Source organism: Cervus elaphus, chromosome 5 (assembly GCF_910594005.1).
Source record: "Cervus elaphus chromosome 5, mCerEla1.1, whole genome shotgun sequence".
In the NCBI taxonomy this organism is placed as follows: domain Eukaryota; kingdom Metazoa; phylum Chordata; class Mammalia; order Artiodactyla; family Cervidae; genus Cervus; species Cervus elaphus.
Window position 1 is genome coordinate 14,177,408 of NC_057819.1, and position 27,627 is coordinate 14,205,034.

General features: G+C 43.5%; 1 long non-coding RNA gene across 1 annotated transcript in view; it reads right to left on the reverse strand.

Moving 5' to 3' along the window:
* LOC122693854 overlaps positions 1–27,627 on the reverse strand; it is a 115,294-nt gene that overhangs the window by 16,862 nt on the left and 70,805 nt on the right. The window contains exon 3 of the long non-coding RNA XR_006341041.1: positions 19,772–19,864. This is a non-coding gene — a long non-coding RNA (uncharacterized LOC122693854). The remainder of the gene's footprint in view (positions 1–19,771; positions 19,865–27,627) is intronic.

The following is a 27,627-nucleotide window of genomic DNA, read 5'->3' on the forward strand; positions in this document are numbered from 1 at the left end:
ACAATCACAAGCCAAGGAATGCCAGCAACCACTCAAAGAGGGAAGGATTCTCCCCTAGAACCTTCAAAGGGTGCAGGAGCACGGCCTTGCCAACATCTTCGTTTCTGGCCTCCAGAACTGTGGGAGGATACACTTCTGTTGTTTTAAGCACCCTGTTTGCAATAACTTGTTACAGCTGCCCCAGAAACTAACACATCTTATGGCATCTTTAATAGGGAATTCAATACCTTGCCTCACAGGGTTCTGAGAATAAAGAAGGTGATGCTGCAGGTTTGCTGCCTTGGGAGTTTTGTTAGAAGCCAGCATGGAGCCCTTACAGCCTGATCGTTGAGAGCAGGCAGACTTGAGTTCAAATTCCAGCTTCCCTTTTACCTGCTGTACAATCTTGGGCAGGTGACTCAACCTCTCTGAACTTCAGTTTCTTCACAGGTAAATAGGAATTGTTGTTCAGTTGCTCAGTCATGTCTGACTCTTTGCGACCCCATGGACTGTGGCACACTAGGCTTCCCTGCCCTTCACTATCTCCTGGAGTTTGCTCAAGTTCATCTTCACTGAGTTGGTGATACTACCTAACCATCTCATCCTCTACTGTCCCCTTCTCCTCTTGGCTGGCTTCATTGAGTTATGCAAACTCCATTGCCAACAACAAGGCTGTGATCCATGAAGGGGAAAATAGGAGTGGTAATATCCTTTTTTAAAAATTATTTTATTATTTTTTGGCTGCACCACATGGCATGCAGGATTTTAGTTCCCCAACCAGGGATCGAACCCATGCCCCTTGCAGTGGAAGTAGAATCTTCACCACTGGACTGCCAGGGAAGTCCCTGGAGTAGTGATATCCTTATCTCATGCGATAATGGGATGATTCAGAAAATACATCCGAAGTGCCTGGTATGCAGAAAATGCGATGATGACTCTTTGGGGGAAATCCATCTAGCTTCTCACACACGTGGCAAGATGCTGATGTGGTTATGGAGTGACTGTGACCGTGGGGAGCACACAAAACTAAATGGCATCGTGAATGGGTTGACCCCGTGGCCATTCCTGGTTAGCACAGCTAGAAGGAAGGACTTGGCTGTCTCGAGGTGCCTCGTGAGACAGCCCACACTCAGGCCTCCTGCTTTATTGTTCCTGCTGAAATCAGAGGGGACAGAAGCCTTGAAAGCCAGCCTCAAGTGTTGCTCTGTGTCTGCCAGGAACCTTCTAAAGGTGATGACTTTTAAACAGGCAGTGTCAATTCCATGGCAGGTCCTGCTTCTTCAGTGTGTCTGTGTTCAGAAGGCCCCACCATCCATGACCCTCCTACTTACTGCCTAGAAGGGGCACATCCTTTTCACTCAGTTAAAAGGACATTTTTTCCAGTGAGAGCGGGTCATATTTCAAGTTGCATTGCCAAGGTATTGGGAGCCAGTAAAAGGGGGCATTTAACACCGTATTTATTTTGACTGGCAAAACAGGTCATGGCTGTAAAAGAAACAGCTCTTGAGAAGGAGGCAGCCTCACCGACTCTGGGCTCACTCTTCCTACCCACACACACACTGTTTAAAGCATTCCAGCGCTGCTGCCAACCTTCCTGGCAGTGCTCTTATTTCTTTACATGTATGTTGCATTCCATCTGTTTAATGTGCTCTCTGTGCCATTCGTGGATTTTGGCAAGGCCTGGCGAGGTGGCATGGCATGCTGAAGCTTGTTCTAAGCAAAACGGGGCACAAGGCAGAGGGAGGTTGGAGGCCGATGAAGGGGTCCTCTTTCCCCTTTGACTCGGGCGTGGGGGGCGGTGCCTGGAGTTGCAAAGACTGAGGGGGAGTTGCAGAGCAGTTTTTTCTCCAGATGTGGTTGAATCATGTGCGTGCCACTATGGCAGTTCATCCTTTGTGGGGATTTTGGGGTGTACTTTTACGGTTTCTGATACGTGGCCAGAAAAATTAAAGTGATGGAGGAGGGTAACTGTGGGGAAGTTGACTCGTACTCATGAATCTGGGTTTCCACCTGGAAATCTTCTAAAGTGAAGCCAGAAAATGCCAACACCTGGATCTGATGGGCCCAAGGCCTAAAGAAAACTGAACTCCATCTTTACATTATTCTCAAGAACCATTAAGTACTTGGTTGGAGAAGCTGAGGCGACGTGCTGTGATTTGGATCCTATTTCATCCACTTGGAAGACAGGAAAGCCAGGTTTATGTACCGCCAAAACATCTGGTGAATTCAGCTAAAGAGAAAACTCACCACTCTAGTTGCGGGGTGGGGGGATGGAGGTGGGGACAAAACCGTTTAGAAACAGTTGTTGGGTATTGGGTGACCAAAAAACATCCTGTCGATTGACTCAAATGTTCACTTTTCCATTGGTTCCTGTCGGGTCCAACTCCTCAGAATGAGGAAACGATGAAGATTCTGGGCAGAGAAACAAAGATTCGGGGGTTAAAAAGACACAGGAAAAAGATACCTGAAGAAAAACTTTGAGTGCACATTTTTTTTTTTTTTTTTGAGTCCAGCCAAGAGTGTGAACAGAATCCGTGTGTTAAGAAATGGAATTATTCACCTGAATCAGGAGAGATGACATGGTAAAGGAAAAAAATAAGATCCAGCCTCCTAATAAGAAACAGCCACATGTGAAACAAAATTAGTGAGAATTGTGTAATCCCAGTTGGCCAGTTGTAAGAACAGGGAGGAGGAGAAAGGAGGACGGGGAACATGTTTCAGATGTGATTCAACAGGTCCTGGAGCCTGTCCTGACCCTCTGGGTTGGAATTTCTGACTCCCTTCTCTGCCTTGACTCAGAATAGGAAACCGTATCCTGACCGCGCGTTTCTTTTTATAGAATTAAACTTTCTTGCCAACTTCCTCTGGAGCACAGGATCATCCCTCCTCGTCTCTAAACAATACGCCAATCATCGGATGGAAGTGAGGAGGGGGGGGTACTGACCTGCTTGCACCAAACATAACCCAGGCCCTGAGCAGAAGACAAACAACGGGAACGGAGCTTGGCTTTCATGCCTGGTAAATACAACATGTTCTTACAGGTTGGAAAACCGTCTGGCTCATCTTTTGTACTTTCTCTTCTTTCTCCCACTTCTTCTAACTTGGATCTCATCAGTCAGCTTTGACGTGGGCCAAGTTCACGTTTGCCAGATACTGAGTGGATAATGGATGGTTTGTAAGATTAGTAATAGGTTAGAGATGAGGAGTCAGGCCGCCAAGTGTATACTGGGTGTGTATGTTGAGATGACTTCTCCTGATTTCCCATCCAGCCCTGAGAAGGGCTGGCCATGTGCACCCAGCTGGCCATGTGCAGAGGGGATTGAGGTGGGTGGGGACAGAATCCCTTGGTTTCCATCCATTCGGTCGCCATTTTTGCACTGGGATGCAAGACTCCCAGGATACCCTCTTGCTTGGCCAATCAGTTAGTGGGGGTCATTTCTTGGGGTGTAAGATATACTGAGGCTTGAGAGGCCAAAGGGGACATTAACAGAATGCAAAGTGTTTAGTAGTTCCTCATTAAAAATGGATTTTGTTTTCAATGCTTTTGAGGAGGGAACAGTGAAGTTGGAAACTGTGCTTGTAATTGGGAGCAGGTCTCCTGCCAGATTCTAACAGCTTCAAGGGATATCCAGTTTTAGGTTTACAGTACTATATTCTGGCTCATTGAAATTGCATCTAAACGTTGCCAGAATGTGTCATAAACTACAAAATCTGTACAGAAATGTATCGACATAATGGCTCTGTAACCTTAAGTCAGAGGGCTTGGGGAGCAGCGTTTGTTCCCAGCAGGATCGTTCTTGCTTTGTCTCATGTCAGACTTGGGGTGTCTGGGACAATTATCATACGTGGGATTCCAGTTCTGGTCTGACCAGTTCTCTCGGCTCTTAGGACACCATGCTAAAGGACTCTGGAAATAATGCATCTTCTTTCAGCTCCCCCATTGACCAAGCTCCCTCCCATCTCTTAGCCTTTGCTGGTGATATTCCCGCTGCCAGGAACCCTATTTTCCTGGCTGATCCCCAATCCAGCCTTCAATTTACAGCCTGTCCTTTACCATCTCCCAGAATTTGCTCAAACTCATGTCTATTGAGTCAGTGATGCCGTCCAACCATCTCATCCTCTGTCACCCACTTCTCCTCTTGCCCTCAATCTTTCCCAGTACCAGAGTCTTTTCCAGTGAGTTGGCTCTTTGCATCAGGTGGCCAAAGTATTGGAGCTTCAGCTTCGGTCTTTTCAATGAATATTCAGAGTTGATTTCTTTTACTGGTTTGACTGGTTTGATCTTTCTGTCCAAGGGGCTCTCAAGAGTCTTCTCCACCACCAAATTTTGAAAGCATCTGGGGCTGTTATAACAAAAATGCCATAGACTGGGTGGCTGAAATAACAGACATTTATTTCACACAGTTCTGGAGACCAGGAAATCCAAAATCAAGGCAGAGTCAGTGTCTGGTGAGAAATGAACCCTCACCATGTCCTCAAACAATGTCCTCAAACATGGTCCAAAACACCATGCCATGTCCTCAAACAATAGAGGGTGTGAGGGGGCTTTCTGGGGTCTCTTTTGATAAGGGCACTAATCCCGCTCATAAGGACTCTGCCTTCATGACCTAATTGCCTCCTGCCTTCATGACCCCACCGCTTAAGACCTGAAATAGGATTTCAGCATATATCAAGACTGTCACTTAAAACTTCTGTTTCATGTCTGATTAGAGCTGCAACTTCTCATACTATAACTGGGTGCACACAGATCTCCTGAGGTTGTGTCAACATGCAGAGTCTGATTTAGCTGACCTGGGGTGGGGCCTGAGTGTCTGCATTTCTAACAAGCTCCCAGGTGACGCTGATGTCACTGGTCCATGGACCATACCCTGAGAGCAATCGTACCGACCTCTCTCACTCACGGTTCCATGAGAGAAGAAAATCTGACAGAAAATGAGTGTTGGAAAAAAAAAAAAGAAAATGAGTTGAGCTTCTGTTTTCTCTTTTCTCCCAAGGATGGTGCTTAACTAGAAGCATTGACTAGAAGTTAGTTCCTTATGCATCTTGTCTGCCTTAAGGTTAGGCTTTTCAATTTCCATGCGGTTGACATTTGGGGTGAGGGGCTGTGTTATCATGGGCAGCATTCCTGGCCTCTACCCACTGGATGCCAGTAGCACCCTCCCACAATTGTGACATCCAAAAAGGTCTCCAGATATTGCCCAAGAACCCCTGTCTTAGGACTTTAGGGTACTTCCTCTGGCATGCCCAGCTAAGAAAAGTGGGAAGTCAAAGAGAGTGTTTCGTTCATGGCTATAGGCCCATTGTCTAGCACAATGCTCTCTATATGGCAGGCCTTCAATACATGTTGATTGACTGAATGAATGAATGAATGAAAATGAACTTTCAGATCCTGCTTGGCTGGTGGCTGAACAGAGCTGCCTTTACACATCCTCCAACCTCCTCCGCTCCTTTCTCCCCCTCAAAAAACAGTAAAACTTAGTAGGCCAGTTGTCATCCGAGGCACAATTTTTCTAAATGTAGCACTTTCCAAAGTAAATATCCTTTTGAAAAAAATATAAAGAAAGATTCTCATTTGAGATCTTTTTTTAAATGTCTCCAATGACTAAAATCCTCTTACAGTAAGTACCCAGAGAGTTGCATTTGCTTAAAGAAAAGAAAATGCCATTTTTAGTCTCAAGTATAGAAAGTACTTGAAAACCATATACTTCTTCTTCTTCTTTTTTTTTTTTTTGCATCTGACTGGGCAGATTATAAAATGGTAGAATTAATTTTGGTTCTAGATTGTTTCTAAAACTCCATCTCAGACTGAGGACTTTAATAGATAAATTAACATCAGGAACTTATTTGAAAATTTGAAAAAAAATTCCTATAGTAAAAACACTGTTGGTCTTCTTTACAGGAATTTGAGGGAAAAAACAGCAGTTGTAAGGACTGGAGGGGAGAGGAGAGGTAATTTTTATACAATTTCAAGAGGAAAACGGCAAATAAAAATAAATCTGCAACTTACTAAAAAACTACAAACTGGGGTTCTATTAAGAAAAAAGGTGAATTCATTCAATTTGCTTGTTTCTATGTACTCAGAGACTTCAAGTTTTTAAACCAAATTGCTATGGAGAAAGCAAAGCTGACCTGTCCCTCTTTTTCAAACCTTTGGTCAACTGGGATTTGGAGAACTGAAGGGGTTTCTGGAAAAGGATACAGTGGTGGCGACATTCCCATGCTCTTCAAGTATTATTCTTTCTTACTTAGCAGAGGCAAAAAATCTTTTTTTCTGTTATGTGCTCACTCTGCAATCCACTGGTAGTGGCTGTGTGTGTGGTTTGGGGAGAAGAGTCATTGATCGGTAATGTCTGCCAAGGCAGAGGAGTGGGAAGTAGAGGTGAATCAGCTGTGTGTTTCCCATTCCTGGATCCCAGTATGGTCTTCTCTACCACAGGTGCTTTAGGAAAAGGAGGACATCAAGGAGAAGGCCCTGCGCATATGAGCATAATGTGTGTTATTCTGTGTCACAGAGACACACCAAGACAATGTTTCAAATCAAGAAAACTCCTTAGACAGAGTGACACAGAAATGCACTCTGGGGGCACATTTCCCTTTCTCCTCTGGATATATTGGAAGAGAATACCATATGCATGTCCTCCCTCTCAGGGGCAGTACGGCCAGGACATTGCCTTTCCCCTATCTAGTTACCCTACATTCGATTCTGTCACCGTGACACCATATGCTGCCAAAATCGCACATCCTCCCTTCCTTGGAATAAAGAGGCCTTTTCATAAGACTTATTAAGTCTGAATATTAATCATATTCATCATTATTCAATCTGCCTGCTGTCCATAATATTTAAATGAAGGAAAATTTAGAAATGGAAAAAGACAAGTTTAGGATTTTCAAGACACTGATGAGTAAGAAATGATGGGGAAGAAAGCAACAGTGACTATAAAAAAAGAAACATCTTAGAGTGAAAAAAAAAAGAATCCACAAATAGACTCAACTTTCAATATTAGTCTTTATTTAAAAAATAAGGGGAAGGATGATTAAAGAGATGAATTCACTTTTGAATAGAGTCCAAATGACTTAAGAATTATTTGGATTCAAATATTTCAGTTGGACAAGGAATGATATTAGAGTTATGTGATACATTAGGGGCTAAAACAAAATGGAAATATTTCTTTTGTTTAAAAGCAATTTTCTGGCCTTTGTGGTCCTTGAGAATTTCCTAGGTTGTGAGTGCCAGCCACCATCCCCCAGCTTTGCTTTGGATGCATGGACTCCTAGTTCAGATCCACTCTTTTCGGGGGGAAATGGAGTCTGTATTTGTGAGAGCTCCTTTTTAAAATCATGTGGCTATGAGGAAGGCTTTCCACAGAGAGTTGAGAGGTCAGTAATTTTGAATCCAAATTAGGAAGTTTTGATAGTCATGATATAGCAGGATCACATCTGAATTGGTGCTGGCTTCAGAACCTCCCCTCGTGGAAGATAGCTGCAAGAGGTCCATCCCCGCTGAGTGGGGCTGAAGTGGAAATTCCAGTTTGGGAAGACAGGAGGCAGGTGGCCTAGCAGGTCTCCAGCCACATTTCAAAAAACAATGTGTATGTGATAGAACCCAGCAAGCAAGATGTAACTATACACTCACCAAACATTTGTTAAGCACCTACTTTGTGCCAGGCCCTGAATGAAGAGCTCTGACATATGGCATCCCATTAATCTCCCACCACCCAGCCCCAACCCTTGACAAGTAGACCATCCAAGCAGACTTCACCCATCTCTCATTCCTAAATGTGGATTTGATAGTTTACAGCAGGGTTTCTCAGCCTCGGCACTAGTGGCATATTAGGTTATGTGGTTCTTTGTTTTGGGAAATTGCCCTGGGCATTGCAGGATATTTAGTAGCATCCCTGGCTGCTACCCGGTGGATGCCAATATCATACCCCATCCTAGTTATGACAATGCCTTTCTAGACATTGCCAAATGTCCTCTGGAAGAGAAAAATGGCCCCCAGTTGAGACCCTCTTCCTTGGACACAGAATGGTTTGAATCCTCAGGCAGTTGTAGGGAAACTTTCCTTTCATTCTGTCTGATAGTCTGACTCAGTGGTTCTCAAACCCAAGTTGTTTGTATATAATACCATATATACCCTACTTTATGGGCAGGGCATTTTCAAGTGTACCTTGACCCCATCCTTTTTTGCCTTTTGTGCTGACATGAGAACCTAAAACCTCTTTTAAATTTAACACCACCAGTCTCCTGAAGAGCCCTGCAGTGATCACAAAGATCTTTCCAGGACAGAATCTCTCTTATGCCCTGGCTTTTCCATGGAGCCAATGGTGACAACTGCCATTGCTGAACACTCCCCATGGTGTCCCATCATCTCACTAAATCCTCATGTTTATACCATTTCTGTCCCATTTCAAGAGGAGATACTGAAGCTCACACAGGGTAAATCACTTGCCCCAAATTCTACGGCTAGTAAATGGTAGAACCCATTTGATGTCAAGCTTTATGGCTTTTCAATAGAAAATACAATATGCACAGCATATACTCAATAACTCTTAGTGACTGTTTACTAGTGGGAAACAAATCTGTCTAATTTGATCACGAATAGTCATTCAGAATTCTTTCCCTGAGCTGAAGAAGCCTGATAGGATTGCCCAATCCTCCCACCATCCCAGCTAGCAAGGATAGGGCTTTTCAGAATGTATATATATATATACCTCAAATTGTGTTTCTCTTCTGCAACACAAAACAGAAACTACCCAAACATGCATTAACTAACTGTCACAACAAAACAGATCATTTCCTTTGGAACTACAAAAAGACTGGAGTGTTGGCAGGTACTACAGAATAACTCACCATCATACTTGCCACACCATAGTCTCATTACATATTTCTACTACATTTTCCCACATGGCTGAGTGCTTCTTGACGTCAGGAACTGACTTACTCATCATCACTAGACCCTGGTCCCATACTACGACTGTAGAGTTAGTGAATAACACATGAATACCCTTTTTAACTTAACACGAATATTTTATCTTCATTCTCTCAGTAACTGTGGGTGGTATATATATTCAAGAGCCTCTTTTTCATAGGAAGAGACTAAAGTTGAAGGAGATAAAGTGACCAGTAACGAGGTCACCCTGTGGAAAATTGTGGACTCAAGTCTCATGCTTTGAACTCCAGATCTTATGCTTTTTACAAAGAGGGCTTTCAAGGTCAAGATGGGTTGGGATCCCCAGGTCCTAGCCTTGACCCCGACGTCTTAACGTTTCTGAACAGTCTTACTATGAAGCAAATTAAATATAGGGAAATTGCCTCCTATAAGCCTTTAATGTTCATGGATTCAGCCACACAATCTTGTGGAGAGAAAGAACAATGTAACAAGTACAGGTGGTTTCTATAGCAGGATATGGGATGAAGGCTTATCCAGGGTGACTTTTGGGTGGGACCTGAGAGGGTGGCCGATCCCTTGATTCATGATTTTCTTATGTGTGGCCTTTGGCTGCCCTGACGGGGAGTCCAGTGTTTATAAATGTTTTTAAAGTATTTAAGGGTCAGCATTTTTCATACAACCTGACTCCTAAATACAAAGATAATGCTTTATCTGGTACTCAACCAAAGAATAATGTGGGATAAACTGACTGGGCAGAACTTACTAGATTGAGAGATGGTCTACAGATGACCAACATGGCTTCTTCCAAAGGGATTTTTGAGGGATGTGTGGGACTATCACCAAACATGTTGATTCTTGACCCCAAGATATACCTGAGAATTACTGGGAAAACATCAAAATCAGATCTTATACAAGAGATCTATGAAGATATAAAACAAGAAATAAAGACAACTTGGACATCTTTTTTGAGTTCTAGACATTTTTCTTTGACGTTCTATATGCAAACTGATTTAATCAACAAATACGCCTATTTGGTAGGAACTATCATTTAGCCCTATTTCACAGATGAAAAACTGAAGTATACAGAGATTCTGTACTTTGCCCAAGAATGTAGCTAGGAGGGGACAGAATTAGTATTTGAACCTCAGTAGTCCAGGCCCTCTACACTAATCCACATTCCTATCTCCCCAACTAGACAGTCATCTCCAGGGGACTAAGAGTGGAGTTTCTCATCTTTCTGTCTCCTTCAAACCTGACGCTATCTTGTAAACACTAGGAACTCAATAAAGCTTGTTTTGATATGAATCAACCTCTTAGACTGTTGACTGGTCTTTAAAATTTTTTGATAAGGGAAAAAGAACCATTACCCAGGAGGCTCAGTGGTAAAGAATTCTCCTGCCAATGCAGGAGATTCAGGTTAGATCTCTGGGTCAGAAAGATTCCCTGGAGAAGGAAACGGCAACCCACTCCAGTGTTCTTGTCTGGGAAATTCCATGGACAGAGGAGCCCAGTGGGCTACATACAGTCCATGGGGTTGCAGAGAGTCAGACAAGACTGAGCACACATGCATGCACCCAGGAGCTCACTATTTCAAGCAATCTATAGCTTGGTAACCACACCAAAAAGAGTGGAAACCGGGTGATAAAATGAAATATAAATAGAATTAACATTATCTGCAGAGCACCATTATAATGCATAACAGTGGCTGGTCTGCTCTCTATAGAAAACACAACCTCTTTGCAATGTTTTGTTTGTGTTACTGTTTCTGTTAGTATAAAGGATTACAGATAAAGATTTAAATATTTTAGTGAGAATTCTATTAATCGGGGAAGGAGTCAAATGTGGACCTATATTAGTTCTAACTCTGAAAAAGGCTCTCCAAAGCCTGATTGTGTTGGGGGGTAGCAGGGGAAAGGCTTAGCCTACTCAAGACAACTGTTTTTAAGTAAGTTGACAACCACTTTGCCGGGGTTCCTTTAATGAGCTAATTACAAAGGGCTCTTAGGTGTTCACTGCAGCCAGTCCTGGAGGAGCTCTACTTAAGAAACACTGAATGAGTCATTAGCACCTGAAATACTATAAACACTATAGACTCTTAGAGCTTATAATGAAATGAATGTATCTACTACTTCAGACTGATCTGGCGGAAGTCAGGACTTTTTCAGTTGCAAGCAACAGAAAACTAACTCCAATTGGCTGAAACAAAAAGGAATGTTTGTTAACATTAGGCAGAGGTGAATCCCCGTGCTTAAAGGGATGTCAGCAGGAATCTAACTTTGTCCGTTTCCTGCCTTTTCATCCTTTGTGTTTGCTCCATTCTCAAGCAGGCCTAAATGATGCTGAAGCCATTCCCGACAGTTTCAGCCTTATATTCTACCCACTTAGCATCCCAGTGGAAAGACAGCACTCTTAACATCAGCACTTCCGCCAAAAATCCCAAGGCTAAGATTCTTTGTCTATGATTGGTGTAGCTTGGGTCATATGCCCATCCCTGAGCCAATCCAGTGGCTAGAACAACACTGTACTCTTATTAGTCAGGACCGGGTCATACCTTCCTCTAAAGCCAATACATGGCCAGGCCCACCTTGAGCCACAAGGATCTAGGGGAAGGGATCATTTTCCCAGAGAAATATCTGAATTCTGATGCCAGACAATGTGGGCAGGGGTACAAAATAGGTGGATGCTGGGGCAGGCAAAAACCAAAGAACGTTGGAACTTTCTCTCTAAATTATCTCCAACAAGCAAGGTGTTACCAAACAGGAGAGCTTTATAGGTGTTATTTAAATATTTGCTCAGACATCTGAGGTTTAAAACATGACCTGTATTGGCTACATTATTTTGGAAATGTTTTTCTGCAAATTGTACTCACCCACATGGCTTGAAGTTTTGGGGGTTTTCTGTCTTTCTGTTTGTGTTTTTTTTTTTTTCTAATTCTTGGAACTAGTCCTTAAAAAAAAAAGAGGAACAGAAATGCCACAGAATGATTCAAAACAGACAACTCTGAGAGCAGACAGAGATGGCAAATTAACACACTGTTGACATTCCTCCTGTCCTGACAACATTTCTTATGTTGAATAATATTCTCATGGTTCCTTTCTGCCTCTCCATTTGTATGTTAATAACTGTGTTTCAAGTTACAAAAGCAATAACAACCTAATTCAGGAAGAACTGAACATATCCAGAAAGCACCACGGTGAGCAAACACACACATATACCCACATACTATCACCCACCATTTTAGTTAGAAACATTTACTTAATAAGCACCTTGCCCTTGGTATAGTCCAGAAACCATCCAGCCCCATATCAAAGATGAGGAAGCTGAGGCTTACAGTGTAAGCTGCTAAGTGGTGGATCTGGGAACAGAACTCATGTCTGTCTTATCTCCAAGCCCTCATCCTTAGCCACCTCTGTTACTCCTCCATTCTATCCTATTACCCAAAGATCTCCAAAATTAACCTTACAAAGATGACATGATGTTCATAATGTTTTACGATCTGCCTTTTCATATACCACATTCTCCCATGTTATTTAATATGCTTCTATGCAGTTTTTTTTTTGGACTGTATTGAATCTGTCACATGGACATGCCATAATTTACTCAACTAATCCCTGATTACTGGATATTCAATTTAGTTCTAACTTTTCAGTGTTATATTAATGCTACAGTGAGCCACCTTGGAGGAACATTTTTTGCATACATATCTGATTGGTCCTTATGACAAATTCCTAGAAGTTCTGGATCAAAGGGATTGGGTATTTTTAGTGCTTTAGTGTATTGCCAAGTTGTTTTTTAGGAAGGCAGGCCCAGTGTACAATTCTACAGTAACAGACGAGCTTCTGCTTTTCCACTCTCTCCCACTATGTCTCTTCCTCAGAGATTACCAGTCATTAGTTAATTGTGCCTCCCATCCTCCGAAATGGAGAACAGTGCTCATGCTCAGTCACAAAGTCATGTCTGACTCTTTGCAACCCCATGGACTGCAGCCCATGAGACTCCTCCGTCCATGGAATTTCCCAGGCAAGAATACTGGAATGTGTTGCCATTTCCTCCTCTGGGGGATCTTCCCAACCCAGGGAGCAAACCCAAGTCTCCTGCATCTCCTGTATTGGCAGGCAGATTCTTTACCACTGTGCCACCTGGGAAGCCCAATTGGGAACAGGGGCCTTTTCAAAGTATAAATCATTTAATAATATTCAAACGGTTGAATGCAAATACAGTGGTAAAAAAACTGTCAGTGATAATTTGCATCCCTATCATTGCTACTGCCAACATTGGGAAAGTTCATAACCTTTCTTCCCCAGCCCTTGGGACTGGATCCCCAGCCTTGGCACAGGACTCTGGCCAGTACCACGAAAACAACTCTCGGTCCAAGTCAGGAGTCATGCACTGATTTCAGTGAAGGAGGCTATGAGGCTGACCTGCTGTCATGATCCTTGCTTATGACTGTGTCATGTTGACATGGAGCCCAACTTCCCTTTCTCTGGAAACAACCATGCTTGCTTTGGGGAACCACTGTCAGTTGTTTGTACCCCATGGTGGCTCCTGATTGGACCTGCCCTGGGCCTCTAATGTAGCTGGCCTCAAAATACAAGAGAATCAGACATCTTTCAGAGATTTGAACTTGAAAAACTAAAACAACTGAAGGCAAGTGGAGAGTAGTTGAGCCCATTAGAAGGAAAGAGGGAAGATTCTGAAGCTCAGGATTCCATGGCTCTATGTCAAGCACAGCCTTGAAACACCAGAATAGTGCTCAATATGTGTTTGTTGTCGAACGAATGAACGGATTTGCTTACAATGAATTTTTTTTCCTACTCAGTTCAGCACTCTTTCCTCCTTTTTTCTGGCAACACCTCTGATGGGTAGTGGGAGGAAGGCAGCCTCCACTATGTGTGAGTTGACACTGTCCCCTGGACCCACCTGAGCTGGGAGGTGAAGTATACCCCTTTAGCCCTTAGGGCCTCTCCGTGGTGTGATGCCATTCTTTTCCTTCTACACCCATGCTCCCCCTTGGCTTACTTCCATTCCCAGGATGGGCTCTGTACTTTTCGTCCTTTGTGCGTTTATTGCTTCTCAAGTCTAGCCTATTTCTTCCCTCCTTCTCTCCCTATGGAAATCCTACAAGCCCAGCACAACGGCTACCTCTGCCAAGAAACTTTTCCTCTTCTGCCCTATTTGATTTTCTTCAAAGTACTGGTCAAGACCTAAAACTCCCTCACTTCTTTAGGTGTTTATGGTCTGTCTTCCCTGCCATGAGGTGCCTGACATGAGATCTTGTCTGTCCTGTTCCCAGCTGCATCCCCAGCTCTTAGACCAGAGCCTCGAACACTGCTGGGGCTCAAAAAACCTGTCTCAACTGACCTAGCCTTAGGGATATTGCCTAAGAGAGGTCAGTGAAAGGTTCTACCCAGGAGTTGGACTCTTGAAGCAGGTGGGCACCTGCTTCCCAGGTGGTTCAAGTGATAAAGAACCAGCCTGCCAATGCAGGAGACGCTAAAGATAAGGGTTCGATCCCTGGTTTGGGAAGATCCCCTGGAGGAGGAAATGGCAACACACTCAAAATTCTTGCCTGGAGAATCCCATGGACAGAGGAGCCTGGTGGGTTCCAGTCCCTGGGGTCGCAAAGAGTTGGACACAAGTGGGCATGCACGAGGGGAAAGAGAATCTGCTGAGCCATCTGTTGGTTACGGGTCATGGCCAAGGGCCTCAGGTCTACTTTGGTCCACCCTCTTCCTAGGACCCAGAGGCTCATCTCTTCTTTAATTCCAGAGCTACCCCCACAAACTTCCAATCAATTATTTATTTGCCCATGTGGCTGTTTTTGCTCCTTGTCATCCCAAAACGCTAACCACATACTGATCTCCATAACTAAGGTTCATTTACTATTTTGCAGAGGATGAAGCTGAGGCATGGGCTTGCCCCCATATCCCAGAGACAGCATCACTTGTGGGCTTTGAGGAGCTTTTCCTGAGTTCCTGTTGAATGTGGCTGATCAAAAGCCAACTCGCAACAAGATGGAGCCCCTTCACTGTTTTCCGAGTGCCCACACTGTTGTTGGCGGCCTGACCTCCGCCTGGTAATGGGGAAGTGAGTGTCATTCTCGGGAAGCAAAGGGCCAGGTAGGAGATGTTGCATGCCATCTGGAAAGGTGAGGACTGAGTTTGTTCCTCAGCGGCTTCCATAACTGAAGGAGACACAAAACCAAGGCCCTCTCTTCTTGGGCTTGGGTTCCTCCTGGCTCCCACACCTATCACAGTCCATCTGATGTTCTGGGTCCACGTGCCCTTACAAAGAGTCGGACATGACTGAACATAAGTACAAGGGGAAAGGGGTCTTGTTGAGTCATCTGGTGGTCAGATGCTCCTATCCACTCTGGACTCCGTACAGAATTTTTGACATAATGTTGGGCTGATTTCTTGACCTGCCATCTGTCAAGACCCATCATTCATTTATCAAATATTTATTGAGCATCTACTATGCATGGCCCTATTCTGGATATATCGGATCCCTGCCTTGTCAAACTTACAACAGGAGGAATAAATAATAAGTAATAGATCACAATAAATGAGTAAATTCTCTAGTATATTAAAGGGTTATAAATAGACCTTTCTTTCTCCAGAAGAAAAAGTAGAGCCAGGTAAGGGGCTAGGGAAGAAGTAGAGAGGCTGGTTACAGTTTTAACCAGATTACGGGCATACCTCAAGATGTGGGGTTTGTTCCGCATCATCATAATAAAGTGAAGATTGCAATAAAGTGAGTCACATGAAGTTTTCAGCTTTCCAATGCATATAAAAGTTATGTTCACACTATGCTGTAACCTGTTAAGTATGCAACAGCATGATGTCAAAAACCAATTACATACTCTAAGAATACTTTAGTGCTAAAAAATGCTAACCGTCATCTGAGCTTTCAGTGAGTTTTTGCCATAGTCACATCAAAGGTCACTGATCACAGAACACCATAACAAATATAGTAATGAAAATGTTTGAAATACTGCTATCCAAATGTGACAAAGAGATACAAAGTATGCCAATGCTATTGGGAAAAATGGCGCCTTATAGACTTGCTCGACGCAGAATTGCCATAAACTTGAATTTGTAAAAAAAACAAAAGCAAGATCTGTGCATCTCTATAAAGTCAAGCACAATAAAAGGCCTCAGTTGAAGCACAATAAAAGGCCTGTACTCAGTGGCCTCACTAAGGAAAACCTGGAGGAAAGAATGGCTAGGTCACATGGATGCCAGGGTCCAAGGTGGGGAGAAGGGTTTTGCAGGTACAGGGACCACCAAGTGCAACATCCCTAAGTGAGGAGTTTTAGAACCCAGCAGATTGGGGTTCCGATCTCTAATGCTCCACTTTTTCTCTGTGCAAGCTCAGGAAAGTTAATTAACCTCTCTGAGTCTCAATGTGCTTTTAGGAGAAATGGAGATAAAAAATGAGATAATACCCGCAAAGCAGGTTGAACAGGGCTAATTATCAGTAACTGTGACGAACGGGCCCTGCCCGATCCCAGAGATGTGGAAATAACTACAGGAAAGTCCAAGGTAGCAGCGGGCAGTAAAGCGTGATGATTAAGAGCATCAGCTGTCATTTAGTAGTCCTGTGACCTTGGGCTAGTTTATGTAACCTCAGTCTCCTCTCTTGTAAGTGGGATAATAATAGCAGCGACATCAGACAGTCATTGTGAGGAATCAGTGAGCGAATCCTGGAACGTGCTCAGGAGGTGGGCTTGGCTCTGAAGAAGCACTCGGTGAATGGCAGCTATTTTTTTGGCTGAAACCATGGGGAGAGAGGCATTCTTTTCTCTGTAGGATTGCTAAACTGGTAGAATGTGAGCCGGGAGCTGCTGGGGGCCATCGGTGGGAGGTCTTCCCTGCAAAGGAAGCCAACCCAGGGAAAGCAGAGCCGAAGGGTGGACAGAAAGGGACTCCTGACAACTTTAAAAAAAAAAAAAGTAACTTTAAAAATGAACCCAAAAAACTTACTGTCAGGGGCTTGCACCATACACACATTCAGCTTGTGCAAATCCAACTTGCCTTGGTGTAAGGTGGTTGCCTGCCTTGGTGATGCAGTCCTCAGGAAGCAAAGGGCCAGGCAGGAGGGGTTAGGTGCCAGCTGGAAAGGTAAGGTCTGAGTTTGTCCCTTGGTGACCTTAGCTGAGGGGACGGGGGCTCCAAACCAAGCACCCCATTCTTCTCCTTTCTGGTTCCCAACCATCCCAGTGTTTAGCACCTTTGAACGCCCTTTTTAGACCCTCTCAAAATCTCACTGACCTACACATTAAACAGTTGTTTAAGAGAAGGCATAACAACAAAATCCATGATGACTTATTCTCTGCTTTTAAAGGATTTTTTTTTCATTGCGCTAGTGTTGAAAATCCAGTCATATGTCTATGTGTGGGAGGTATTGTTTATTCATTCAATGGATAACTCCAGCTGCACTCTGGACATGTGGGCCGCCCCCACCCCCTCCCCCCCCACCAGACCTTGGCCGACTGCAGGTCACAGTGGAGTCGTCCTCACTTTGGTGACCCACAGCTCACTGAGAGGGTCTGTGGCTCCCTCCTGAGGGCCACGACCTTGTCCTGAAAGGCCATTCGCTTCCTCTGGTTCTTCTGAGCAAGTTACACGTACATCCGTGGATTTCCATTTATGTGTGACTAAGTGTCACTTTCTAGGAAACTACTGAGTTACTACAATTCACTAGTCATAACTAAAATTAGTATGTTACTAGGGTTTACCAAGAACTCAGCTGCAGCATTCTTCTTGGAAGGCTGGCTCCTGCTTCGTACTTCCCAACCTTGTAGAACTCCTACTACACAAATCAGAAAGGGAACTGGGGATGGAGACTGGATGAAGGGTCTTTGGCCACTAAGACTGAAGTTAACTTTGGTTTAAATTAACCAAAAGGGGCAAAAGGACTTGAGAGCCACTGTTCTAGGATCTAGAAATTCAGAAATCTCCTCTCTGGGGTGCTTTAGTGACCCCCCAACACATTTCAATAGCCCTGACATTTCCAGTTGCCTCTATATCAACAGTGATTGCACACATTTAAACCACAATGAGTTACCCACAGAACACATTTTAGACCAGTATCCATAAATAAAATTCTAGTTCTGACCTCCAGATGCCTAAAGAACGCCTTCATACATTTAATATATATTCATTAAGACTTTAAAATAGGGACATCCCCAGGGGTCCAGTGGTTAAGAATCCACCTACCAATGCAGGGGACATGGATTTGATCCCTGGTCTGGGAAGATCCCACATGCGACAGGGCAGCTAAGCCTGAGCACCACAACTACGGAACCTGCACGCCTAGAGCCTGTGCCCCACAGCAAGAGAAGCCACCGCAGTGGAAGCCCCGGCACCACAACTAGAGAAAGCCTTCCCACAGAGACAAAGACCCAGTGCAGCCAAAAAAAAATTTTTTTAAAGACTTTAAAATATATCAGGCGTGGGTTAGTTCTGGGGCATGCAGTGATGAATCAAGTCTGTCACATTCCCTGTCTGCATTAAGCTTACAGTCTGGTCAGAAAAAGACATGACACAAGCAAACAGCAAAGCAATTGTATAATTCCAGGGGTATTGAGAATAGCAGGGGAGGCCCTATTTAAACACTGTGATCAAGGATGGTGTTATCAGCCAGGCTTCTGTGGTTGCAAGCAACAGAAAATGATGCTGGAATGTGGTTGCAAAAATGTGAGATGACTCACAGATGCCATGGAGAACCGGACAAGGTGCTGGAAGAACAGGAACCAGGGAAATGCTGGGAATCCTGGGCACAAGAGGAATGTGATGTCTTAAATACCTCAGACAGGAGGTATCAGGGCCAACCATTTCCTATTCTTAGTTCACGTGAGTCAAGGGCCCCTTGTGGAAGGGCAGGACATCTTGACTGACAGTTGTTCCAAGACCACGTGGAACAGGGTGAAGGAAACAGGGGGGTCCCATGGCAGATCCCATTGGCTGGCCAGACCAATATACATCTCCACCTCCTTCCCTTCTGCATGCTTCCACTGTCAAGGCTGATACAACCTAATTCCTCACCTTCCAAACCTTCCTTGCAGGAAGAGGTGGCTACGTATATGACACAGGTCTGGCCAATAAGACAAGGGGTTTGGGGGGAGAGGGTTCTGGAAAAGCTTTTTGTTTTTGAATAAAAGGGACAGAAGTTGCCAGCAACACCACTTCCCTCTTCTTCCTGGTTGGAATGTGGAAAACAAACAGCTTGGAATGTTAGCCACCAGCCTTCTTACAGACCACGAGAGCAAGCCCAAGAGAAGTACGGAGATACTGGTCAGGATATTACTGTGTTGCCAAACTCTGAAATCACTTGAGATGTTGCTTTGTGAGAAAAATAAACCACCTTTTTTTTTTTTAAAGCTACGGTTTGTCAGGCATTCTCTTGTTACTTGCAGCCAACTGTATTTTCAGCAGATTGTGGTAGATTGTACTACTGTTCCCCAACCATTGGCTTCCTTCCCTATAGCAAGCTTATACACTCTTGTTCACTCCTGCATAAACTGCAATCCCCCCCTAAAGGTGGTCTATCCTTCCCCATCCTGACAGACTGGGACATGTGACTTACTTAAGCCAATGGAGCATCAGCAGATATGCCTGACATTCACACGCCAAGTCTGAGTTAATAGCTTTAAGAGAGAGTGCGTAGAATTCTCTGGTGGTCCAGTGACTAAGACTCTGTGTTCCCAATATGGGGTTGGGGGGAAAAGGGTTTGATCAGAGAACTTGATCCCACATGCCACAACTAAGAGCTTGCATGCCAAAACTAGAGAGCTTGCACACCACAACTAAGATTGGACACAGCCAAATGAATAAATATTTTTTGAAAATAAAAACACTTCTTTAAAAAAAAGAGAGAGTGTACATTTTTAGTTGTTACCTGCTGTTTGCCATCAACCACCAGGTGACTTGTCCCAGATAGTGGCTTCTCCTTCGGCTTGTATCACAGAACGAGAAATGCGCGGAGCTGGAGCTGCAGTGGCGAAGAGGTGCCATACGTGAAATAAACGTTTGCTGCAGTGAGCCACAATGTTTGGGGCTGTTTGTTACCCTGCTGAAGCTGACCAAAACACTGTAAGTGATGCTTGTACCCGCCCTCCCCCGGCCCCTGCCAAAATTGGTATGGACGTTGGGCAGGCAAAATTTCTGGGTATCAACTATTGAAGACCTTGCAGAGGAAGTGGCAAGAAAAGATGAGGCCTAAAGCCTGCAAAATAATCATCTAGTCAAAGAACCAGGTGAAGTATTCTAGGTCAGAGAAGCACATGCTCAAAGATCTGAAGTAGAAAAGTGCTTGGTTTTTTTAGAAATTGGAAAAAGGTCAGCATGGCTGGAACATCCTCATTCTTACTCCTTAATCTGTGTCTCTTTTCTCTATTTTTAAGCCTTTAGCTTGGACTCATGTTTCTAGCGCCACTTTCATCTCCTTGGACTTGCTGACCCAACTCCGATTCACTCTCCTTGACCATCCACCTCTCTAAGGATTCAGCTTGCAGTCATTTCTGGCTCATCCCACTCTTAGCTCTTTGGGGTATCCTTCTTGCCCACTCCAACTGTGACCCCATGAGCCAAACCCTAGCCTGAACCCAGTGGAGATCTTCTGGAAACACAAGGCCAGGCATCAGAAAAGGTGGACTTTCTCCCCATCTCACTACTCAGGCTCATTCTGTGGGGCTCCAATTCGGCCCCAGGGAAGGAGAAATCCTTCCACATATCTCTTAATTGGTGGCCACACACAGCTCGTTAAGCTTAATTAATGAGCCTTTATCAACTTATTTTTGATGCCTTGGTGGAAAGTTGAATTCTACATGCAGGCTGGGAAAACAGATGGGTGGGTGTGTCTGCATGGTTCTCAGCGGTAGGTTGAATTCCTGGTGGGCACTCATTGGATCTTCAGTTAAAAACAGTCAAAATCTCAAGCTTACTAAACTGAATGGAAAATCTGCTCCTAAATCCTAAGAAACAGATCCATTTTAAGATACCTGCCTACCCACAGATCCCATTGCTGAGGTCCTGTCTGCCCCCCATGGGGCCCTGGAATACTTCCCGGAGGCTTTCTATTTCTCAGGAGGCTTCTCAGTTCTTTATTGATTTTCTGTCCTTGGTTTCTGAGAGAATTGTCTTTACAATAAATCTTGTCTTACTTGGGGGAGACTGAGCAGGTTTTTGTTTCGTCCAACTCAGGATGTTCAGCCTGGACCACCTGCTTTCTATTTTGCCCTAAGCTGTGTTATCTGGTAAAGACCAGAGTGTCATTATCTGGAGAAAAGCTGTCTGCCCATCTTCAACTGATCCTTTGGGACAAAGTTTGGCTTGAAGGTTTGGCTTTTTTCATAGTGGAGTCAAGGTGACCCTAGCAAGAGGAGGTGAAGAAGGATAGGGAAGTGGAGACTGAAATGGAAACATGACATTGGAGGCTGATAGAGGAATGGAAGATTCTGGTGGTGCTTCTAGAATTTAGAAACTGGGGTGACTGGAGGGCCCTACTTCAGCCTTGCAAACATGTTTGGTTGGGTTGGAACTATGATTTTTAAACATTTCAGTGTAAATGCTTTCGGGCAGGAATGCACTTAGTTGTTTGTTTTTTGTTTTTTTTTGATGTGGGCCATTTTAAAAGTCTTTATTGAATTTGTTACAATATTGCTTCTGTTTTATGTTTTGTCCCCCCCCCCCCCCCCCCCCGCAAAGCATCTTAGCTCCCTGACCAGGGATTGAACCTGTATCAGCATTGGAAGGCTGATTCTGAACCACTGAACCACCAGGGGATTCCCATGAGTGCACTTTTTGTTCACCATAGTTCTCTCTCACCACTTCTACCCAAATGTTTCCTTCACTTTGAGTCATATTTATTAATACTTGTCTGGCTTCAGCTAATTGAGATTATCATCTGTGCTTTATGTAAAAAGCCTGGTGAGAAACAGTTAGTAGGACTCTATCATTTAATTCAACCCTGACTTCACACTTGAAATCTTTCCACCAGAGCCCCTCCCACTTTATCAGCCTCTGTTCATCATTTTCATGCATCTAATGTGTTCAAGAGTTACGTGCAAACCTGCACTGAAAGTAAAAGGAGTGTCTCACACGGTTTTGGACTCAAAAACAGAGAATATTTCTCACCAGTTTGCTGAAGCTTGAGGAGGAAAATAACCTCGGGTATCCCTTTGGAAGGGAGAAGGCTCTCAGTGGGAATCATTTCTGCCTCTGGGACCATCTGACTTCTCATGGGAGGAAAAACCAAAAATGCCTCTCTAAAGAGCGGGTGGGAAAAAGAAAACACACTCTGGGACTGCCATGATGGGGAAGCCCAGTCCAGGGCAGTGCTGAAGGCAGGGGCAATGCGTCCAGGGCTGGTAAGAGACTCTTCGGCTGCATTCCCCAGCTCAGCCTGAACTTTCGACCCCATTGTCTACTCTAATTACTGGAACCAGCAGGATTAATTCCTCGACCTACTTTCCAGTCCTTTTTGCTGCCACAGAGCGATAAGGCCTCACTGGGTTTCTCTCTGTCATTTTAATGCAGCAGAACTCGCTGAGAAGTTACATGTGAACTCGAATTTGAACCAAAGGAGCATCTCATTTTTTGAACTGAAGAAAGGGGCTCAGGATAGCTCCTTTTTAGCTGATTCTGACGTTCGGCTTCTCTAAAGTTACTCAACAAAGAGCAATCAAACACAGGAAAAAATTCCCTACTTTGAGAACAATTGGAGATAGAGCTAAAAACAAGGTATCATTTTATATCTCCTAAATTAGAGTAAGATTTAACCTAATAATAAGCGCTGGTGAGGTTGTAAGAAATCTATATGTTCACAAGTTGCTGGCTGGCACAATTTTATAATATGGCAATACATAGCAGGGGCCATTAAAAACATTGTTGTCCATTGATCCAGTAATCTCATTCCTGGGAAGTTATCCAAAGGAAGTGGTTCAAAAGAAGGAAAAAGCTGTATACATAGAGACCTTCCCAGCAGCACAGAGACAGGGGTTGGCAAAATAACCTATGGGCTGGCTGGCAAGTCTATGGACCAAATTCAGCCTAAGACCTGCTAAGACCTGTTTTTATATGACCAACAAGCTAAAAATGTTCTTCTGTTTTTTTTTTTTAAAGAATTATGAAAAGATTGTTAAAGCAAACAAACAAAGGATATGTGAAGTGCTGACCCTGGAGGAAGAGAAAACTGGATGAAGACTGTAAAACAACATGGGGAAATGTTTATAATACACTAAACTTTGCAAAATATAAATGGGATGCTTGCCATGATATCAACCATGTAAAAATACGTCATGCCATACAGACAGGAAGAGAATGCAAAAAAATGAAATCTGTTGTTTGGGAGTAATTTCAAAGGTTTATTTTTCTTAAAAGAATTCCTTCTTATTGGTTAATTAATTTATTTTTTATTGAAGGATAATTGCTTTACAGATTTTTGCTGGGTTTTTTTTATTTTTTATTTTTTTAAAGCATTCCTTCTTATTGGAAACAGCCCAGATGTTCACAGGGAGGGAGTTAATTGTGTGAATGCTATTTCCTTATGATGGAGTACTATGCAGCAATCAAGAATGATACTGTGGGTCTGCTTTTGCTGAGATGGAAAGGTACTTAGGATGTGTGTCGAATGAAAAGGCATGTTTTACAGCAGTTTGTGCAGTGTGCTCTCATTTATATATGGGCACACCTCATTTTATTGCACTTTGGTTTATTGTGCTTTGCAGATATTACATTATTTTACAAATTCAAGGTATGTGCAACCCTGAGTCGAGCAAGTCTATCAGCGCTGTTTTCCCAGTAGCATTCTCTCACTTTGTGTCTCTGTGTCACAGGTTGGTGATTCTAGCAATATTTCAAGTCTTTGATTATTTTTTATATTTGCTGTGGTGATCAGTGAACTCTGATATTACTGTTGCAAAAAGATTGACTTGCTGAAGCCTCAGATGATAGTTAACATTTTTAGCAATAAAGTATTCTCTCTTTTTTTTTTTTTTTGCCACATCATAAGGCAGGTAGGATCTTAGTTTCTGGACCAGGGATTGAAACTGTGCTCTCTGCAGTGGAAGCACAGAGTCTTAACCATTGGATCACCAGGCAAGTCCCAATAAAATATTCTTAAATTAAAGTATGTACCTTGTTTTATTTAGACATCATGCTATTGCACACTTAATAGACTACAGTATAGTATAAACAACTTTTACATGTACTGGAGAAACTGAAAACTGCATGTGACTCGCTTTTTAGCAATATTAGCTTTATCACGGTGATATTGGAACTGAACCCAAAGTATGTCACCTTTATATCTCTATAAGGGTGGAGAACAATCTGGACAGACAGACACTGAATATGTTTATAGCAGGTATTTTGGGGTGATGGGATTTGTGGCAAACTTTTTTCCTTTTACTATTTGAAGGTTTGGGGTTTTTTTATTTTTTGCAAAGACCATTTATTATTTTTAGAATCAGAAGGTATTTTCATAAAAATTGAAAGAATGTTGTGAAGGGCTTCCCTGGTGACCCTGGTAAAGAATCCACCTGCCAACGCAGGAGAAACGGGTTCCAACCCTGATCTGGAAAGATCCCGCATGATGAGGAGCGACTTAAGCCCATGCACCACAATTACTAAGCCCATTCTCTAAAGCCCAGGAGCCACAACTACTGAGGCTGGAGCACCCTAGAGCCTGCACTCTGCAACGAGAGAAGCCACCGCAGTGAGAAGACTGCACACCATTACCTGAAGAATAGCGCCCGCTGTCTGCAACTAGAGAAAGCCTACTTGTAGCAACGAAGACCCAGCACTGTCAATAAATAAATGAGTAAAGTTATATTTTTTAAATGTTGGTAAAATGTTTTTACAGTAGAAAAAGAAACATGTGCCATTTACAATGCTGCCGAAGTTACAGGAATCTAAGCAAAAATGTCCCTCTGAGCTGCTGGCTGCCTTGTCACACTGTGTCCACCTTAAATGCTGCATCCTCCAGCCTGAGGCACTCTGACACAGACTGAAGTCACGAGGGGACTGAGGCTCTTGCTTTGGGTTCAAAATTTAAAGTGACACCAAAAAAAAATCTCGGTAGTCATGATAAATATTTTAATACCATATTTTTTCAGAAATTAAAATTAATGGGAAAAAATCCATAATGAACAAAATATTAACATTTTAAATAAAGACAGGATCAGTATGACTGATTTTCCTTTTGCCTCAGGCCACCATATTGCTTGGTACACCACACTGTTACTGATCCTGCCCTTATTTAAAATGCTGATGTTTTATTCATTATGGATTGTGGGGCATCCATTTTTATTTTTAGAAATATCATATTGGGCTTCCCTGGTGGTCCAGTGGTGAAGAGTCTGCCTGCCAACGCAGGGGACACAGGTTCAGCCTGTTGCTAGGGGAATATCCCACAGGCCAAGTGGCAACTGAGCCCATGCAATGAAGGCCACGCACCTAGAGCCTGTCCTCCCCAGCAAGAGAAGCCTCTGCAGTGAGAAGCCTGCACACTACAACTCGAGCGCAGCTCCTGCTCGCCACAGCTAAAGTCCACACGCAGCAGCAAATTCCCAGCGCAGCCAAAGATCAATAAATAAATCTTTAAAAAGTATCATGTTAAAATATTGCTTATCTTGAGCCTGAATTTTTTGGCACCTCCTTAAATGTACTGAAAAGCATCGAATTGTGCATTTTCAAAAGATCTTTAAAATATATAGATTATACCTCAGTGGAGCTGTTTAAAAACTATTTGTGGCAACTGAAACTTAAATTTTATGTGATCTTCACATATCACAAAATTATTCTTCTTTTGATTTCACTCCTCCAATTTACAGGTGTATAAACTTTCTTAGTTAGTGGGTGATACAAAAGGGGGTGACTGTCCCAATTTGGCCCACGGACCATAATTTGCTGACTCCTGAGTTAAAACATGGGAAGTGCTTGACATGGAGCCTGACAAGCAATAGTTTAAGCTTGAAAGGAGTTCACTGGCCTCTGAATCCGTTTCCTCTGATAGAGGATGGGCTCACGCTAGCCCATACCTATAGTATTAAAACCTATAATACTTGGGAGTAAGTTGAGGGAATACAGGCTATGCACCTAGAATAGAATTTCCTTTTGGAGTATTAAGATTGAGTTTCCTTACATAACCAGGAGCAGGGCTGCTGAGCGAGGCCCCTGGCAGCTCCCTCTGGAGGCCCGGGGGGTGCTGGGCCAGCTCCAGTCACTACGTCTCTTCTCATCACTCCTTGGTCTCATCCTCCCTTCCATAGTCCCCGCTTCCCACTCATATTTCTCAGCAGAGTTTGTAATGACTGTCCAAGCAGCCGCCACCTAGCAGCTTATCTGCTTCATTACTGCATGACAGGGCCGTAAAACTGCAGATAACCCTGGCTTTCTGGGCGGGAGGGCAGCTGCCTTATCAGACACCGGTTACAATAATTAACCATGCGGAGAAATAAAAACAAGTATCAGACAGTGGATGCCTCATAAGTGACCTAAAGCCCCTGACTCCACAGAGACCGTGGGCTCTGCTGTTTCCTTATGGCTCTGATGCTGTTCTCACTGCAGTTTTCTTGAAATTCCATCACCTGAGCTCCTGTTCCAGCTGCCTGTGACTTCTGAGTTGAAAACCCCATGTCTTAACCTCTCGTTTATCATTCACCTGTACCTAGCTTTTCATGCTCCCCAATTCTTCCACTTCAATTTGTCACAGCAGACCATCAAAGAGGAAAATGGACTAATGAGGACTCCATCATGGGCTTTTTGAGTGGATTAAATGAGACAACATACATGAAGGGCCTGGCTTGACGCCTGGCCCACAGTGGGCAGCCAGGCACACAATGTAAGTAACTTGCAGGAAAGAGGAATAGGTTCAGCCTAAAGGTTGAGCTATAGCTTCTTCCTGTAGGGGGAAGAAGTGTGAGTTGCCCTTGAAGGAAAAATGGCGGAGTGGCCCAGATGTGAAGGGGCTTGGTCATCCAAACACCAGCACAAGGGAAAAGCAGAGATGGTCCTTATGATTTCAGCATATTATTACACCAGGAATCTGAAATGATACTAACCAAACAGAAATTGTGCTGTTAGTTTAGTGGTTCAGTCATGTCAGAACTAGTTTCCCAAAAAAAGCTAGGAACCTAGCAAACCTTTCAAAGTACATTTAAGAAGGCCCACTGTGGGCCTTGGTGAACAACTGTTAGTATCATTTCAGTAGATATGTGTTAAATAGCAGTGCCTAGGATTTGCAGGCCTATCCTTATTTCCAGGGGTACAGATTGTCAATGGTCAAATTTCATCACCCCAAATGTAATCAATATCTTGCCCTATCAGAATGGTTTGTAATCAATTTCATTCATTCATTTATTCAACACTGAGGGGCTTCTGTACCATGTTAAGTAATCTGAATTCTTCTGTAGGCACCGAAAGCATTGGCATTGAAAAAAAGCAAGGGACTTATCAAAACTATGTAACTGAACATTTAAGCTTTAAGCACTGTTCTAGACAAGAGTGGCATGGTTCCTGTCCTCAAAGAGCTTAAAGTTGAGATGGGCAGCACAATTTCTGTTTGGTGAAAAGATAGACCCTCATGTGTTTAGCTGTTGTAATGGTTTTGGTTAGTCAGTGCCAAAGGTGATCCTGGAGGGTTGAATAGGGTTGATCATAGACAAGCTTTCTTGTCAGAGCCAAGAGCACCAATCAAAAGCATCAAGTCATGAGTGTCTGGAGTCTAGAGTCAGGTCACCAGGCAGGTTCAGCAAC